Raw genomic sequence first — 8693 nt, 5'->3', positions numbered from 1 at the left:
TTTCAACGTTTAATCAACAATCATTTTTTCTTGGTGATTCAACACTGATTTTTATAATAGCCGACGGTATTTTGATATCGCTTTTTGATGCATATATCAAAAAAATATATATCAACAGTTTACGAAATTTAAACAACTTAAAGTTTATATTTAAACAACTTTAAAATGTATTCTACAAAATAGAGTGCTCAATGTTCTTAAAAGAACTGAGCAATTATAAATTAGTAGGATATCAATTAAGAATATTTTTTTTATTTAACACTGTATTTCATCAATAAAAAGACTCATCAGAAATGCTCTCATCAATAAAAAAACTCAGTATTTCTGATGAGTCTTTTTATTAATGAAACACTGTGTTAAATGAAAAAAAACTTTGTTAAGTGATTTTTTACTGATTTATAATATATATATATATATATATATATATATATATATATATATATGTATGTGTATATATATATATATATATATATATATATATATATATATATATATATATATATATATATATGTGTGTATATATATATATATATATATATATATTATATATATATATATATATATATATATATATATATATATATATATATATATATATTATGTATGTATATATGTATATATATATATAAAATATTTGTATATAAAATTTATACATATTGATCAAATCTTTATTTGTTTTGTAAAAAACAGGCTGTAAATAAAGGATTTATCAAAAAATTTATTAATAGAGCAATTCAAAGCTAACTCAAAAGAATAATGAAAGAAAGTAAGAAAGTTTTTTATTGAATTTAACGCAAAATTTACATTTTCAAACAATTTATTTAACGTTTGCAGCATTGTTCATTTTTAAAACTTTTCGATTGAGTCATGTTCCTGATTGCCTTAAAAATTTCGAAATGCCTGAATAATATTTGCAAATTTTTGCATCATGATGCTGTCGTGTAATCGCAACTAAATCAAAACTTCAAATCTAATTTGAAAAAAATCAAACTGCAGAAATTATAGAAAATAGTTACATAAATGACTGACTAGGATAAACAAAATATATTTACTGTGAAATAAAAAATCTAAAAAAATGCATAAAACCATTCTTACCTACTATCATGATACAGGGTGTATGTTTTAAAATTTATCTTCAATGAACCACCCAAGACATTAAAACAGGCCCCAGCGTCCTCGCTCATCAACAACTTTCCAAAAGCAAAAGCCGATTTATATTACCTCCACAACGACTAAGAGAACTCATCTATTATTAACAAAATAAAAATTACTTAAGGGTCAGAATACATATTATGTTCATTCTATATGAATGAAATTATCTTAATTTCAATACCTGGATTTTTAAAATTGACTCTTGAATCACTTTTCTCTTTTATCTATTTTTGCCATCCAACTCAACGCAAATCTTTTTTGAAAATCTTTAAAAAAAAATGTAGTAAAATAAACAATATTATTATTATTTATGTAAAATATTTTGTAAAAAATTAACCATGAAAAATTACCTAAATGGAAAAAATAAATAAAACTTTTATTTAATTTACCCTGGCAAGACAAATGTCTTTCTTTGCTATCCTCTTTATCCAAAACACAATTTTTAGAGCCATTTTCTACCTAGGTATAGATAAATTATACATACAAAAATTAAATAAAATTTTTAAACATTATATAGTGATTTTTATTTAAACTTGTCAACAAACATATATTTATAAAATATTTGTCAACAAAATTATATTCTATAACATATAGTTCTGATTTCTATTAATTTTTTTACTGCACACACACACACACAGATTTTAATTAGAACAAAAGCAACATTAGGACTTTTTTTTACCAATATATTTGAAGACAACATCATTTTCCCTTGAGATATATTAGTTTCTTTCGAGAAGTCATTGTTATTTTCAGCAAATGAAAAGCTTGCTATTTCACTGTGTAAATGGGGAGTTGATATTGATTTAAAAACATCTATAATTCAGTAAAAAAATAAGCATTTTATTTTAACAAACCATTATTTTACTTTTACAAAAATAGTTAACCTGCTATATTTAGAATCACGTTAGATGTTCTTAAGCTATTTGAACTATCAAAATAGTATCTTCCGTATAGTTCTTCATCACCAACCGCAATATCTTCATCACTTTCACAAAATGTCATTGCTGTCTTTCTCCTTTAATATAAACTTTACTTTATAAACAAAAAAAGTGCATGATTTGTGTAATACTTTAGTGCAAAATTTTTTATTTGTTAAAAACTAATTTTAGTAAAATTTACTTTTGCTTTGTCCCTTTTTTCTCTTCGATGTCAGTTTCAATATTTGAAGTATCTGCTGCTTTCTCTAAGTGTGACTGAGCTTCTTCATAAACACAAATCTATGTACATAAAATCATTTATCAATATCTAATGAAGATGTAATTGAAATGTTTGCGGCAAAAGCAAGCCCTATGAGAATGGAGTGTAATTGGTGCACCGCATAAAAATTAATGAATTTTAATGAAAAACCCATGAAAATTAATGAATTTTTTAGTTTTTAAAAAACACTAAAAGTTTAAAAAAATTTAAAAACATTGTTAAAAAAACCCGTTGGAATATTGGATTTAAAATAAGTGATATTAAATGAGAGAATAGTCATATTGTAAAGGGGGCCTAAAATTAATTTGCACCAGCACATGTTTATCCTCTCTAATGCCCTGGTCAAAACATACAGTTCAATATCTAATTCAATTATTTTACATTTTTTTATAGTAATATGCAAACCTGTAGTGTATAAAATCCTAGCAGGGTATATCTTCCAATCGGAGGTTGATGCCTGCAAGGCCGTGACAGCTTTACGAATCACTTTTAAATGGCAGCCAGAAGCATTTCCCTTCATTTTTCATCCAACTTTTAGCAATCACTTCCATTTCTTTAATTTTTCCATTTAAAAATTCAACAATGGCAAATGAAATTTCAATATTCTGGTGCAATTTAATTCTAAACAATCTTATATAAGTTACAAAATAAAATTAAAAATACATTAGAGATTAAAAACAATGAACTTTGTAAAACGCTTTTTAGATTTATTAATGTAAAACATTGTGTAAATATTTTATTATTTCTATAAACATACCAGGTATTTGTTTCACACAAAAAATTTATAAATTAAAATGCATTAAACTCACTTTAAATTTGTTCAATGAACTACATATTTGACAAATTTACAACAAATTTTACAAAATGACACATGCACAGACATACTTTAAAAATTGATGGTCTGCAAGTATAATCAAAGTTTGTGTTTTTAATTCCAGAAATCAGTGATCATAAGCAATATCACAATGTCTAAGCAGAAAAAAAGCATAACCACCTTTTTAAACAGGTATCATCAAGCCTTTCTTCAAAAGTTCTTTTTTTTTTGGAAAAATTGTTTTTAGGTTGGCTAATGAATTTACATAACAAACGTCTAAGTAAGATGTTTCAAAACAATCAGGAAAAAACTTTCGAACTGAATGAGGATTTAGAGCCTTGCATTTTACAAGATCTACCAAAACCTCTTCTACTAAAATAAACCCTTTGCCTTGAATAAAATAAACTCTGTCTCATAGATTTGATGTGATCTTTTTATTTACCACTTGGGCAGAAATTTCTTTACCATTCCTTTCTCTAAGAAAAATATCCAACTTTTTTCTCTCATCTAATTGATTCACTATTTGGGCAACAGTCTGATGTGATTTTCGCACCATTTTTTTAATTCAACCCAAAAAGTTTTCAAAAGGAAAAGCTGATAGATGATCAAGTCTCTACCTAAAGTTAACACAATCATCAGCTAAATGAATCATGCTAAGAACATTGTATGTTACCAAGATCTCCCCATACAAAATTTTTACTTCTCTGACAAACCATATAAGCATATAAATACTTTCTTTAACAGATTGACTTATTCTAATACATCGGGGACCTTTACACCAGTTTATTAGAAGTTTTTTAACTACTCCAAGACATATAAGGTGCATATAGTCTAATGGGAATCCAGTTGCCATTGGGAAATTTAACTGAACAAGTGGAGAAAGACTCTCAAGTTGGTGACCTTCTTTATAAAAATTATTTTTAAAAGCCATGTCAGTACAAAGTAAATTAGTCGTTTCCAATAACCTTACTCCATGTTTTTGTGTGCCAACTGCCATACATCTTTCACAGCTATGATAGCCACTATACCCTATAATGCATTTAACATATGCTCTTGCAGGCGCATCACAAACAAAAGCTTTAATAGTCACCAGAAGCTGTTTATACCCATTAGTTTGCAATTTTTTCATTTCAATAATAAAATCTTCAAAGTACTCATCCAAATTGTTTGGTTTTCCCTGACCATGCCAAATTGCAACAGCATAGGATCCTTTTCTGTTAATTGTAATTAGTATAGGCCAAATAGAAGTCTTTTTACTATTGTACATAGGTGCACCATCAATACTTACAATTAGATCAAGTTTTTTCTTATTTCCAACTGTTGATATGTAATAATCAATTGCACTTTTAACTCCAAGATATATATAATTGCCTCCACTGACATATAAAACATTAACTTTTTGAAGAGATTTTTGTAATGTCTGCCAGCATTTTGGTATAGATGGAGTAAATTTATTTAAGTGAAATAAAAGTGCATTTAAAGCATCATCTTTTATACAGTATTTTAATGACCACTCATATAAAAAATCTTTTGTTGAAGTTAGAGTATCAATACTACTGTATAAACTATTTTTAAATGTCGTCAATATTACAATAATTAGATTCAACTTTACTTAAACAAAATTTATTTTGTGGCGAAGTGATTGAAAACATCAATATATCACTGTGCACAGCTTCATAAACTTCAAAAATCTTTTGAATGTCTAAATCTAGATGAACGCAATTCTCTCTACCAACAATGTTGCACTCTTCAAGAAGATATTTTATTCTTTTTTCAGTATTTCGTTTTTCTTTCATAAATTCTCTCATTTATAGGCTTCTGTCATATTTAGGCATTATTATCTTTATTTTTATTATTTTATCATTATTATTCTTATACAGAAAAAATCAATTTAAATTGCATTTTATACTATATGATTTAAGTTTGCAGTCAGAATTCATTAGGCAAATACTTGCAGCTATTAATAATTTGCTATGATAATAGTAATGTTAATATAATAAGCATTAATAGGCCAAATTGCTGCTAAGTTGTGACTTTTTCATGTTAAATTGTTAAAATATTTATATTAAGATGTTCTATTATCTTCAAATAGTTAAAGAACTACCCTAATTTCATTTGGATAATCTTTATTCAAGAACTGAAAAAATAATTACTTAATAAAATATATGTTTTTCAATAAAGTTTATATTCGTTTCATACCGTAATACAATTAAAATTTGAACAAACATTTTATAACCACCAAAAATAACAAAAAAAATCCCAGCAGAAAATGCTCAGCAAATTACTGTTAGTAATCGGCTCAATAAATTTGTTTTTTGTCGGTAGTAAATCAACGAACGCTCAGTGTTTGTAAATAAACGTTGATTTGCTGTTGATAACACTGCTGTTGCTACAACATCCATTTATGGTTGATCGCCGTTGATCGCTAATGTCAACGCAAAAACAACGTTGATCAACATCAAATCAAAGCTTCATTTTTTAGAGGGTTGTTGTTATTGTAATTATTTTGTAAGTAATTTTTGTTTTCTTTAACAATATCTATATATATCAGCCCTCGATATTAGGCAAATTAAGGTCGCCATTTTATCGACCTTGAACTGTTTGAGTTTGGTAATAATAATTGACATAAAGAAGTTATCATAAAACATAGAAACAAGATTGGCTCTTTTTTGCTGACCCTAAACACAGTTGTTAATTCTGACGGTTGATATATATAAATAAATATATATATATATATATATATATATATATATATATATAATATATATATATATATATATATATATATATATATATATATATATATAAAAATATATATATATATATATATATATATTTATATATATATATATATATATGTATATATATATATATATAGATATATATACATATATATATATATATATATATATATATATATATATATATATATATATATATATATATATATATATATATATATATATATATATATATATAATATATATATATATTCTATGATTTTGTTTAATTTTCTGGTTTTTTTAGTTAAAATTGACTTAACTTTTTTCAATTTTTTTATAAACAAAGTTTATGAAAACATAATTTGATTTTTAATCAACTTTAATTTTTTTCAGTTTTAGTGTGGTTTTTGTTGAGATTAAATAAACATGCACTTTTATATTTAAAACTAAAACTTTGTGTTTTTTGAGCTTTTGTATATAGGTTTCATATTCATTTTTTTCAATCTCATTAGCCTAAATATTGTTTGGTTTGCACTTATTAGCTATCGTTAGTAGTGGTTTTATAAAACTGTAAACAGATTTTTTGATCGTTGCACAGAATTTGAAACAAATAGCTAAGCAAGTTTTACAATATTTATCAGAGCAATTTGAAAGAACTGAAGTGCTTTTTAGTAACTTCAATACACTTAATTTTTGTTTTTGTTGGTTAATCAGTTGTTTTAGAAGGTTTAATATTAACGGCATTTTTGTAAACAGTCAAACTGATTTGGGTAAGTATATTATACAGCTTTAACTTTAGTTGGAACTTCATTTATGTATTTAACATAAAAGAAATTAGGACTGTTATACGTTTACATTTCAGCATCTTTTACGCTTCTCTGTACTATATTTGTACTCTCTGTACTTCTCTGTATACTAGTCTATACTTCTCTGAGGCTATATTTCTACTTAGAAAAAGTAATAGAAAAATAAAAAAACTTATGTTAGAAGTTGAAAGAAAAAATATAATTAAAAATACTTCTCTGTTTTCCTTAGTTTAAAGTGTTATGCTTCTCATTAAAAAGGTATTCAAATATATATATATATTAAAATCTGTTACATTTGTTATTAAATTGTCTCCTTGTTATTATTACTTTAGAAAGAAATGTACTGACCGAAACTATTTTAAACATCTTTTTTTTTTTATAAGTAACTTAAGTTCGTTTTAAAATCTTGAAAACTTGAATAAAATTGGTTTAATTTTCATTTATTGGTTTTAGATTTTTTTGTAAATTCTTTTGTTTTGGTAAATCTTTTTGACCAGTCGTTTAATTAATAAATCAAATTTTAGAGGTTTATTTTACTTCTAAAGTAATTACATTTATATTTTTGGCTTTACATTTGCATTGATTTTTTAGTTCTTTTAAAAGTTGAATTGAAATGTTTTATAGATAAGAAACAAAATAAAATTTTAAAATTTTGTTTTTCCTTTTTACTAGCATTAAGCAACCTTTATTACGGGTTATTAATAAATAAATAAAATTTAGTTTTATTTAAAAGAGTATATATATTTATTTATCAAAATTACAATTACTTCTCTTAGTTATTAGGCTGCAAGCTTTTTTTTTTTTATCATTAAATTTAAAATGGTTTATATTTTTATGTAATTTAATAATAATAGAGAAAAATAATAATATAGAAATAGAGCTAGACGAGATGAAATTAATCGTCATTAAAATGAGAGAAATAGAGCTAGACAAGATGAAATTAACAGTCGTCAAAATGAGAGAAATAGAGATGAAATTAGGTGTTGTCAAAATGAGAGAAATAGAGTTATGCGAGATGAAATTCGTTTGAACCGTTATGAGAATAATGTACGAAATGCTACGACACAAGGTAAAATGCACTGTATAGCAAGAAGTAATATTATTCCAGCTAATATATATTTAGGAGAAAATGAAAAAGATCTGTCAGCATTGAGGTGCTACAAAATTTCCTGGTGAAAGTCATTTTCTAGGTTGCCATAATAGAAAGGTAGTTTTACCTCCTCTTTCAACATTTCTGCAAGCTTTTTAAGATTTATTTTACAGAGAATTATATAGATCATAATTCCAATACGAATTTTCTAAAATGTATTAGAAAATATAATTCCTGTCTTTCTTTTGCTTCATTTACAGCTTATGTGGTTCAACCTTTGAATCGTGGGCAACCATGTTTTAGAATATATGGTCAAGTTTTTCATCGTATAAGTAATCTTCGGCCAGATCACGATATTCCTCCAACATATTGTCAACTGTATATCTATGACTCACTTGCAGCAATAAACTTTAGAATGCAACAGTATGGCAATGATCTTTGCTTAAGTATTTTAATATTTCATTTGCAAACAATAGTAAGTGAAGAAAACCCATTTGCTCTTGCATTTAAAAACGTGGCTGAAGTGGAAGATGAAGAAATTTGTTAAGCAGCTAGATTGGGTCGTTTAGTCTCAGTTGTAAAAATGTCTTTACTTAAAGAGGAAGATAAACGTTGCTACAACCTCCCTTCGCATAATGAAGTTGCAGTTGTATTTGTTGGTGAAGATGGTGCACCACCTGCTTCCAGGAGAGTTGTTATTTAACAAAGAGGTCATCCTTTTAAAACTTTATCAAGTATGTCTGCCAACTTAGATCCTATGGTTTATCCTCTATTTTTCCCAAGAGGTGATGCTGGTTGGCCTATACAATTGGTTCACAACCCTGAACATGCTACATTGGTTAGAAATCATGTTACTCTATCTCATTATTACATATATAGACTTTCATTTAGACAATTTTTTTCTTCGATCT

At 25.7% G+C, this 8693-nt stretch overlaps 2 long non-coding RNA genes across 2 annotated transcripts; both read right to left on the bottom strand.

The window, feature by feature from the left end:
* Nucleotides 1–1109: 1109 nt before the first annotated feature.
* On the bottom strand, nt 1110–2049 carry LOC136081930 (uncharacterized). The gene is made up of 3 exons (XR_010639250.1): nt 1832–2049; nt 1542–1611; nt 1110–1418 (listed from the first exon to the last, which is right to left on the bottom strand). It is a non-coding gene; the product is annotated as an uncharacterized LOC136081930 (long non-coding RNA).
* Nucleotides 2049–3018, bottom strand: LOC136081929 (uncharacterized). The gene is made up of 3 exons (XR_010639249.1): nt 2755–3018; nt 2272–2369; nt 2049–2167 (listed from the first exon to the last, which is right to left on the bottom strand). It is a non-coding gene; the product is annotated as an uncharacterized LOC136081929 (long non-coding RNA).
* Nucleotides 3019–8693: the final 5675 nt, after the last annotated feature.

The sequence above is a fragment of the Hydra vulgaris genome, chromosome 06, assembly GCF_038396675.1.
Source record: "Hydra vulgaris chromosome 06, alternate assembly HydraT2T_AEP".
In the NCBI taxonomy this organism is placed as follows: Eukaryota; Metazoa; Cnidaria; class Hydrozoa; order Anthoathecata; family Hydridae; genus Hydra; species Hydra vulgaris.
The sequence above is the reverse complement of the archived record's forward strand: the minus strand, read 5'-3'. Positions and strand labels throughout refer to the sequence as shown.